General features: G+C 38.5%; 1 long non-coding RNA gene across 1 annotated transcript; it reads left to right on the top strand.

Annotated features, from left to right (window-relative positions):
* Positions 1 to 159: 159 nt before the first annotated feature.
* On the top strand, positions 160 to 6,877 carry LOC128145631 (uncharacterized). The gene is made up of 2 exons (XR_008236528.1): positions 160 to 4,100; positions 4,273 to 6,877. It is a non-coding gene; the product is annotated as an uncharacterized LOC128145631 (long non-coding RNA).
* The last annotated feature ends 2,889 nt before the right edge of the window (positions 6,878 to 9,766 follow it).

The following is a 9,766-nucleotide window of genomic DNA, read 5'->3' as shown; positions in this document are numbered from 1 at the left end:
CCAAGAAAATCCATTTGCCTGTTCATCCAGGTGGAGAGATACTATGCTAGAGTAGTTAGGAGAGGGAAGGTTTCAACTGGAAAGTGTAAATTCACAACTGTCCTCAGTAGAAGATATTTGTAATGCTTTAAAAGATCTGTGATACCTACATTGTTGACCATCAATACTCTTTCAGAATAATTTTAGTATTTTTAACAATCTGCACTGTTACCTGTTTGTCTTTGCCCTCCCTGTTCTAAATCTGAATGCTGTGATAAGCTGTTAACAGAATGTGATGCTGTCTTGTGCAGAGCTACTACACTGTAGTTAACAATCAGCTCCACCCCTTTAAATCTGTTTTGGGATCTATCCCAAAAGTAAGGTGGAAGAAAGGAATGTAATTTATGAAAGCTGACCAATAGGACCACTTTCAAGAGCAGGAGCAAAGTGAAGATTACTGTGTGTCTATGTCTCTGTACATGCTATACGTTCCTTTTAACCAGTTTCTGGTGTTAAGTGTTCACATTAGTAAAAGCAAATCGGACTGTAAAGAAAATGTGGGCTACAGAGCCCATGTTAAACCTCTGACATACTGAGCCTTACCCTAAAGCATAAGTATAGTGACTTTCTCTCCAGTTACCTGGGTTCTGAAATCACTCTTTGCTTAACTGCAAAAGAGCTGAAATATACTGAGAAAATGGGGGTGTTGAAAGTCTGTCTTCTTGCATGGCCCTTTCACGTGTATTGCGAAGTCAGAAGCAGAAGACAAAGTCTTGCTCTTCCCTCAACAGGAGCAAACTGAAATATGATTGCAGCAAGAGAAAATAAAAGTATTAGGAACAGTTATTATAGCATCTCAGAAATACAAGTGAGGGTGAAGAAGAGTTTCGAATATATTTCTACATCCAAATAGACAAATATTAATTTATTTTTTTTTCTGTATAAATGGGCAATTCATTAGTCAGGTGGGCAGAGTCATTCTGAGCAGCACATATTTGCCGAGAAGCAGTGCTTACCTACTAAGTGCTATGTGATCACGAAGTTCTGTACCCATAAAAACTTAGGCAGGTTCCTAAAGCCTGTTGTCACTGATTGGAGTTGGTGTCATTTTAATAAGTAGTAAGGGGATAAAGTAAGACCAGGGTTTTTCCTTAACAGGGATAGGATCCCAAGGAGGACAGTGGTGGTGAATTGGCTAATTCTGCTTAGTTCTACATTGGAGTGAGACACTGAAGCTTTGGGTCAGCTTCTTAATTCCTAATAAGCTCTTCTAGAGGCAATCAGGAGAATCAAGGAAATGGGCCAAGAGCAATAAAAACTATTCCATGTCTCCTTTGCATATTAGTATGCTCAAAATTGAAACCAACTGTGCAGTACAGAAGTGCAGATAAAGAAATATGGTTTTGTTTTCATTTGTTTGTCACAAGGAAGGAAGAAGATAAAAACTGGAGTATGACACTGCAGGGGCAGCAAAAGATAAGTACCATGTTGATTACTATCTAGTGTGGGAAGACACGGTGAAGTATGCAAACTCTTCACTAGCTAGCAGTGGATTAGGGAACTATATTAATGCTAGTAAATGCTGATGTGCGGTTCACTTTTATGTTTAATGTCCAATTTGAAAGGAATTAAAGAGGAATGTAGCATCAAGTGTTCAGCAGAGTAGTAGCTGATTACTTTTGCATGACACAAGAAGCCTAGTTGGGAATAGTAGCTATCCAAAACCTGTAATCTTACCAGTTTTTCCCAGATAGAGGACAGACTTGACAAATTAATTGATTTTGATGGCAGAAGCTTATTGCTGGATGTTAAAGCAAGCTGTTACAGCTAAAGTTCATGTAAAATGATACCAAGTGAGGCCAAAGGTTCTTTGCTTTCTATTTTTCTTTGTTTAGGCTCTATTATCCCTTCAGCTTTGACTTTTAAACACAGCATCTCTCTTAATGGGGAGGATGACAAACATAACCAGTATGGTCTGAATTTTCCTTGAGGGAAATGGGTGGAGCTGTTGCAGTGCTATGCCATATGGTGGAGGAACACCCAGGGTGGCACCTTAACTGCACTTAGAACAAAACCATCAGTGTCTTTCAGTTTTGTTTTCACTTGTTCTTAGTTCCCTATTAGCCTACTTACTGTAAGTATGGCTGTTCATAAAATCCATAAACAGCCTCTTTCGGCACACAACAGAACTAGCACTGCACGAAACACAGCAACCGAGAAAGCTTTCTTGCACCCAACAGAACAAGTTTTTTGTTTGGAATTTTTTTAATGGCAAAGAAAATACGCTTTTTTTATGCAAGAGAGTTGGTTTGTGATTCTCCTTTATCAACTGTACGGAGTGCTCAGAGTGGAATGAGCAGAGGAAAAGGTCAAGTCTAAGTCTGAATGTACCCAGAACGTTCCTGATCCCTAGAATAAACTGATTTTCTGTAACATGGTATATATCGCTAATAGTTTTCAATTTCTTGGTATTTCCCCTGAAATGGGAAGATAAAGGAATATTTCTTTGATCTTGCTCAGAACTTCCCTGTTGTCTAGGATAGGATACTCATAATTCCAGGTAGATACAACTACTTTTATGTGAACAGAACAGCCCTGAGTTTACCCATGATAGTAAAAAAAGTGCCAAGACCCAGCAATAAGCAACAAAAAAATCAAAATCCTGGATACATGTATCATCTCCTAGCTCTATACTGAAACAATAAAATACTATAATTGCCTGAGTGCATTCAAGTAGCTGTCCGTGTGATAACTAATGTGTAACTACTGTGGTTTAGTTCTGCTGTGATCTTTGTGTAGCAAACGGTGCAGTTCAGATACCCAAGGCACCCTGGGTTTGTCAGTTGGAGACCAGCAGGATCCAGCTCTAAGCAATGATCTTGGAGCTCTCTGCTCTGCTTCCTGCATTGCTCCTGATCCTAGCCAGCTCACACTTCAGATATATTATTGGGTTCCGTGCTGGCAAAAGAAGTGTATAGTGAGTGACATGGTTTTGCAAGCAAGTCCTGCAGTGATGGTGAGCCTGAACTTGTCATTCCTGCTGCACCTGAGCTAATGCCATGAAGTGTCTTTGTACTGTGTTTCCCAGTGTGTCCCATAATGTGGTATTTGGGCTTTCTTTTCCTACCAGTGTTAATGTCTTGTGTGTTCCAGGCGCCTTTCCCACCATGTTGGAAGACAGAGGTGACTGAACTTAAAATAAAAACCATATCAGTTTAAAAATATGAAATATACTTTTGTATTTATTGCAAAATATTATTTCCTAATGCTAACTTGTATGAAGAAAGAAAAATATGAAAAATTGTCAAAATACTGTGATATGTAGGAAAGCTGTTCTTCACTGAAAAAAAGTGAAGATGAAAACCTTAATATGAGTAGGTAAAAATCTCTAGGAAGAGACTGTTACAGAACTGGTAAAGTTTTTTCCACGCAGGCACACAGGAACATTACACAAGTCCATTCACAAGTTTGCTAAGGACAAGAGAGTACCTATTGGCAACAGGTAACTTGCTGGGTATACAGCAAGTGCCTACGTGTTCTTTTTGCCTGTGAAAAAATACTAATTGATTAATGATAAGCTAACAATATAATTGTAAATTGCCTTTTGTTTAACACAAAATGAGCATGTGGAGGGTCAATTTGTGGTGCAAACATTACTACATAATTCCCATTCTTTTTATAGATAGATCTGAGATAACGCTTAGATTTTAATGGGTGGAAAACATGGAAGAAAAGGGCTTTGACATGAGGAACTACAAAATTGCCAAGGAGCGTATTGGATGAGTATCTTTTTTCTTATTAACCAAAATGTTCCACACAGATGGCCAGCATAACCATTCCCATTTTTCAAACAGACACTGAGGCACAAGAAAGAGCCAACTTGCCTAAAACTGCTCAGTATGGTAGACGGAAGTGGTGACCAAGCTCCTAAGCCTCACGGCAGCAACAAGCTCCCTCCTCATCCCACCACGACATCTATCCTGCCTAGGCAGATGTCCAGGGCTGATGTGAAGATTTTTCGCAGCTGGCTCCAGCATCGTCTACCCAGCAACCAGTACCACAACAGCCCTGCTGCTGTGGCAAATGAGGCCTCTGAGGGCATCCATCTTGTTTCACCTCAGGTGAGCTGTGGCAGGGAGGGAGAGAGAGAGAGAGAAAAGGGGCTTGAGGAAACAGGAAGGCTGGGAGAGTGGCTGGTGACTGACACAGTGCTTAAGGGAAGGCTTTGTGAGCTTGTATGGCAGCCTGGGCAGGAGCTCTGCTGGTTTTCTGTGCATTTGCCCCATTTTGCAGCTGAAGCAAGCAGGTTGAGAGCAAATGAATGCAAGACACTGCGGGGAGAGAGGCTGGCGGGAAAGCGACAGGAGATGGGGGAGCACGAGCCAAACCCCTGCTCAGTGGCAGACCTTGTGGTAACAGCAAAGCCCTCAGCTGGGTACAGGGCAGCTCCGCAGTAGGTATGTGTTTTAGGTGAGCTTAAATGTCACTCCTCTACCTGCACCGCTAGGCTCGACAAAATATAGTAATATCAGTATTAAACTGAGAATGGCAAACTGCAGGTAGCCCACTGTGCTGAACAGCCTACATATGAAGTGAGGTGTGTCAGAGAGGTCAAGACTGTACTTCTGTTTTTAAATAATTGCTAAAAGATACATTTGAATGTGTTTTCTGTTAGGCCTATGATTTAATGGTGCAAATGCTGTGTAAACGCTGTAGCTACCTGTAGTAAAGGAGATGGGATTCAGTCTTTTTACCTCAATATACAGCAAGGCTTCTGTTCCTATGAATTGGTTTGCTGCAACTGATGGCAGAGGTGTTGGGGGTTTGTTTTTCTTGTTCTGAATGATGGAGCTATGCCTGAAAAATGTTAAGTATTATGTTCTTATGCCAAAATAAATATTCATGCTTGGACTTAATCAGGAATAGATGAATCACTTGAAAGTCACACAATTACTTAATCAAGCGAAGACAGAACCCCAGTGTGATACTTGGGCTTTGTTTGTTCGTGGTTTTAAGGGGAAATGGCCTTTTGTCTTTGCACTTGGCCTGGTATTAGCTATAGGCTCCCTTAAACTGCCTGGAGCCTGTGTGAACATGCTTCTTGAAGAACTTGTCTTCATTCACTTATGTGTATCATGGTTGCGTACATATTCATTTAGGTGCTGGTGTGAGAATATACATATGTTGTAATCTTTATTTCTTTCTCTAAAGTCTGTTCGTGAAGTATGCTTCCTGCTATTCAACCTTTGTTTGCTGAAAAAACCACAACTAGAAGCAGTGTTTTGAGTGGAAAATAACAGGGACGATACCTTATGAGTGAGTGATGCGACATTCCCCTCTCCCTCCCTTTAACATTTTGTAGAATGTCTGTCTCCAGGATAAAGTCCTGAGACTTTGACTCTGATTCCTAGCATGAGGATGAGTACAAAATTTTTTGTGACAAATTCAAGTTTACTGTGGAAAGGAGTTTTTTTCTCTAAGTTTTAAGATAGGCATTATGTAATGTAAATAATTTTATTTTGGTTGTAAACAAGCAAAGCTACAAATGAGTCCTAGTATTCAGTGATAGTGCTGCTGTTTTTCCTTTCTCTTTCAGTGCCATATTAGGGTAATTTGTGTTTTGGAGGAGCATTTCTGAACTGCCTTTTGCAACAGCAGAGAAAGTGCCTGAGAAAGTTCCATGAAAAACAGTGAATCATAAGTGTGCTTCTAATACTGACAGTGTTTCCTTCTGTTTCAGAAGCTTGCAGGCTGTGTTTGATATGAATGCCTTTCGTGCTGGAATTTTTTGTAGCTGCATCCAATCCTATTTTTAGACCTGGGCCTGATTTATATTCTGGATGGCTCTGTTTTATTGGGAAGCTTGTAGCTTTGCTATAATTCATGTATATGACATGTTATTTCCATAAATACAGTTTAAAATGATAATTACTTTGCAGAATCGAAGACTACCTAATCTGCTGTGTGAAGTGGTATAAACTATGACAGGGTATTCTGGTATTTAGAGGAGTCTGGTTACAAAACTAGGTGTGTCTCTGATATGTTCAGTTTCTCTCTTTTATATCACAGAATGTAAACCCAAGTGCAGTGCAAACTAATAATGTTCAAAGTATTTTTAGTGCCCCTGACTGTTACTATGTGTGCTCAATTTTGTACATATATGTTGGTATGTAATTCTATGCATACAGTGGAAATAGTGTAATGGTCAAGTAAAAGGGATAAACAATTGATGAATTTTTAAAAAAAGATGGATTTTAGAAATGTACATTTTTCACCTGTGTATGTATGCATTTATGTTTAGAATGTGGTTCCATTGTACTATTGAAACTGCAGCTGTGTATGACAAACCAAGTTTTGCCATCTGTCTTATGGCTAGGTAAATTCTGTAAGATTGCATTATGTCATTTTAAACGGCTAATTGAAAGGAAGCATTTTTTAAGAGGAAATTGGTTTTGAATACATTGGTTCCCCTTTTCAGTCTCCACTTGAGTATATTTTTAACTGTTTCAGGAATGATACTTTTAATGTACATAAGAGAACTAAAATATTACATATTTTTAATAAAAAAATAGAAACTATGGTCCAAAGACATCAGAGTTCTGCTGAAATATACCAATTAAGTTTTATTATCTCATCATTTGTCACTAAGTATAGGAATCATTGTGATTGAAATCCAAAGTAATGTATGATTTTTTTCCCTGGCTGCTGAATGAGCATACAATATTCGAAGTATTGAGTCTTGGTATTGTTAATTTTAAGAGAATAAGTTGCTGAGCAAAATACTATTCAGAGACTATTAGTAAAAAAATAAAAGCAAAAAATAAAAGGCTGATTTGCATGTATTTTGGTATGTAAACACCCCCCCCTTTTTAAAACAAATGTTAAAGATTAATCCAAACTGTGAGCGTTTCAGTTCTTTAATTTTATATAATGATTTTGATAGTCACAAAACAGTTTAAAACAGTTTCTGCAAAGAAATACCAGTACTGACATTCTTGTAACAGTAGAGGGAGCCACTTGTTAACGGTTCAGTTTAAAGGTAAACAGTTGCATGCGTGGCCTCCGAAGAAAATGTAGCGTTATGGGATGATGTATGAACATAATAAGTATTTGCACAGTTAACCAGTCTTAGTGCAGAAGTTCACTTGTATGTCTTATTGTATTGGTTTAGACGTTTATTGGTATCCTTACTGCTCTATGTTAGGTTTCATTTGCTTCTTGGCTCAGGCACTGTACTTTTCTTCTGTTTGCGAAGTCTAGGTTTGAGATGCAAATGAAATTGGTAGTAATATATTTACCTTTTACGGGAGTGCTTTGAATTCAAAATTGCAACCAGAAATCTGCTGTTTGGACAATTCTGACTGACAAAAGTTAAGATAACAGTGCATGAGAAATTACATTTTTAAAGGGGGGGGGGGGGATAGAAAAGAAATTCAGAGGGAGAGAAGATATCACAGCAACTCACATAACAGGACAAGAGCAGAGCTGGCTGCCTAGTTTTGCCAAAACCTGGTGAGCAGTAAAGCAGAATCCAAAAGCAGAGGCAGGAAGGTGCCAGCCTTTTCAGTGGGACAGTGACTTATGAGCACACAGGACTAAATGATACTGAAGCCAGTCCGAGTCCGACTTCTTTATGCAAGGAGCATTACTGCACCTTGAATCCAAATGAACCCAAGTCAATTGTGTGGTTTGCAAAGACAGAAGAAAATTGGGAATATCTAAAAGGCAGAGCATGAAGGTCTGGCAATATTTTCTTAGAGGAGGAGGAGATATGTTGTGGTTTATAAATACTTTTCTGTGGGAGATCTTTGCAGCAGAGGGCCTTGAATTAAAAAGAGCACATCAGAGTCCTTTGCCAGATCTCCTACTGGCAGAACACCAAGAATATGGATAAAGACATTCTTGACATTCTGAAGTGAAGGGGCATTAAAATAGTAATATTTGACATTCGTTGGAAACAAATTAATGTTTTATGTTGCATTTGTAGCCACCCAAGGATCCTTTACATTAGGGAAATAGAATTTGCTATATTTTAACTTCTAATCAAATTTTTATTCTCTTGGCTTGTGTGTCTATCAGCTGCTAGCACCTGATCTAAAGAGAAATTTCCAGGGTTGAATGTAATTTAGTGTGAAACATGTAACATCAACACTCAGCTTCACAATGTTCAAAGTTGTTTCACTTCCAGCATTGAGCCAGAAACTGACTTTTGAATAAATGAATAAGGAGATAGCTCTAAAAATTTAATGTTTTAAGACAATACTAGTGTGATCATGAAATTAATTTGCAGAGTCCCTACTGATTCAGTGTGTGCACACAATTATTTTTGTTTTAAACCATTCAATACGTTAATTTTGACTAAAACTTATTTAGAGCTCTGATTCATAAGCGGTGTATGTTGTCGTGGCCTAAAATGTTACGGGTGTTATTTGCAGGAGATTTACTTCAGCTACCCTTGCTACTGCAGGACTGCTGTGTGTTGTCACAGCTGGCATATTGGCTTAAACTGCTGTAGGTCATGAGTCAGAGCCCTCAGTACTCTGCTGTCAACAAAAATGCAGAGAAGATAAAGATATAGTAGCTAGATGGTTATCCTTTGTTTTATAGCATCCATCAAAGCCCTACTTTATAAATGGAAATCAAATTAAGCTTTCCCGTATTACAGCAGCTATGAGTCTTCCAAATTATGATAGATTGAAATAATTCATGCAAAAGCTCAGGATATCTCATCTATTCCATCTGGTATGTTTAGTCTCAGGGCCTTTCAGGGACATTATTCAAATGTTTCTGGTAGGAGGTGAGTGTAATTGCTGCTTGAGGAGCTATTTGGGAGGGCAGGTTATGATTTCTTTTAATATGATATTTAATTATACACAAATAATAAAGCAGCTTAAATAAGTTTTTAATGTTCCTGTAAAAATGTTATGGCCCTTTATTTGTTTCCTCACTGATAGGCTCTTGCTTGTCTCTTTTTTTTTTTTTTGTGTGTGTGTGTGTGCCATAATGCACTAATGGTGAGTGATACATAGTAAGAAGGATGTAATGGGAGTCTGCCTTAAGTTGTGTGTATCTGTTCATAAGCCCTTGGGTAGGAGGAGAAGTGGAGTGTTGGCAAAGTTGCCAATGGTTGGTGCTGTAGTGGCAGAGACAGAAATAGAATCTAGTTCTTTTTTTCCCACCTAAGGTATACGTGACACCTTCTTGTTACTAGGACTGCTATTTAGTTGTGGTGGTTATGGATTAAATACTAATGTTGCATGCACATATTCTCTCCCTCCTGTAAAATAAAGGGTAGGTGTACTTTGAAAAAGTTTCGTTGAGATAATATCTCCTAATGCTGTAAACATACAGAAACACTCATACACAAGATGAATTCAGCTAAATTAAAGAAGGCAAGCTGTTGGGCAAGGAGATACCTTGTTTGGTATCAAAACAAACAGTAGAGGTTGTATGCTGTTCTATCTAGAAAGGTCTTTCCAGTCCAAAGGATGACATCCTTACACAATAAAGTGAATTGTTCTATACTCTGCTATAAAACTGTCTTTTTAAAAGTATGGAAATTTGAAGTTATGAAGGTTTCTTTCCAGTTTTTTGCTGGATGAAACAAGCACAAAGTCTGTCCATTACAATCTTGTTTAAGACTATTTTGTGGTTAGTGAATGCAGACATGGAGCAGAAGGTCTGATCAGGTATCAGTGTGTAGAAGGGTGGGAAATACAATAAGCAGTGTTTGGCAGAAGTCTGTGAAACACACAAAGTGGGTATATGGAGCAAGTTCTATTCCATG

Source organism: Harpia harpyja, chromosome 9 (genome assembly GCF_026419915.1).
Source record: "Harpia harpyja isolate bHarHar1 chromosome 9, bHarHar1 primary haplotype, whole genome shotgun sequence".
Lineage (NCBI taxonomy): Eukaryota > Metazoa > Chordata > Aves > Accipitriformes > Accipitridae > Harpia > Harpia harpyja.
The sequence above is the reverse complement of the archived record's forward strand: the minus strand, read 5'-3'. Positions and strand labels throughout refer to the sequence as shown.